The 939-nt window shown below is 36.3% G+C and overlaps 1 long non-coding RNA gene across 1 annotated transcript in view; it reads right to left on the bottom strand.

Annotated features, from left to right (window-relative positions):
* Positions 1 to 513: 513 nt before the first annotated feature.
* Positions 514 to 939, bottom strand: part of LOC125488164 — a 2,511-nt gene continuing 2,085 nt past the window's right edge. The window contains exon 3 of the long non-coding RNA XR_007266237.1: positions 514 to 589. This is a non-coding gene — a long non-coding RNA (uncharacterized LOC125488164). The remainder of the gene's footprint in view (positions 590 to 939) is intronic.

Below are 939 nucleotides of genomic sequence, written 5' to 3'. Positions count from 1 at the left end.
TGTGTCAGGCTTTGGCACAGGATGTGCATTTGGAAGGCACGTTATTTAATTGTTCTGTCTATGCCTGGGACATCTATTTGTCAAAAGATTAATACTGTTCTGCTCGGTTACTGATAATGTGAATGTTTTCTTACATATCTGTGCTCATTATCTACTACACGTATGGTTGGTGTAACTATGTAACAGCATGAACTATTTCTTCACCTTGACAGTAACTTTAAAAACATGCTTACTAAATGTAGATTTACTGCAGTTCTTTTGTGTCTATTTCAGATGAAACTTCAGTCTATTCATTTCCAAAAATGTTGTAAATGTCAATAGGCTACAAATGGTGAATTTTTTTGAAACAGGGGAGGTGTGTGTTGAGAAAACAGAGAAAACAAAACTATTTGTATTTTGTTGGTTGTGTTTGACTGTTGGCTTGAATGCATATCACTGGAAATTGAGTTCAATGTGTCTCTGACTCAATCTGCTCTGTGCCTGTGGAAAGGATGTTCTCTGCTCGGACAGTGGTAACATACCTGCTGTTTATTAGAAGCAGCTGGTCACCCTTGGCTTTGTACTGAGCAAATATTACATTGTCTTGTTCCTGCAAGAAGACAGAAGAGTTAACTCCTATAAATCAACATCAGCCAAGTTTGACAATGTCAAACAGATTAATGTAATATTCAGTTAATAATTATTCAGATGTTTCTTTTCTTTAACTCCTTCTAATGAAGAGCAGAGCTCGAAAAGCCTGTCATCTTAATTGAACCTGTTGGATGATGACAGTGTCATGAGACTTCTGTCTTTTCTTTAAAGTCATCAATTCAAACACAGGTCTGATTCCATTTTAACCTTGAGCTGTTCCTTGTCTAAGGATCATTCTTTTTTAAATATATATACTTCGATACCAATTGAGTGAGATCCAGAAATGGAACGACAATTGCACAGCTCCAC

This window comes from Rhincodon typus, unplaced genomic scaffold (assembly GCF_021869965.1).
Source record: "Rhincodon typus isolate 14 unplaced genomic scaffold, sRhiTyp1.1 hic_rhity00000051, whole genome shotgun sequence".
NCBI lineage: Eukaryota > Metazoa > Chordata > Chondrichthyes > Orectolobiformes > Rhincodontidae > Rhincodon > Rhincodon typus.
The sequence above is the reverse complement of the archived record's forward strand: the minus strand, read 5'-3'. Positions and strand labels throughout refer to the sequence as shown.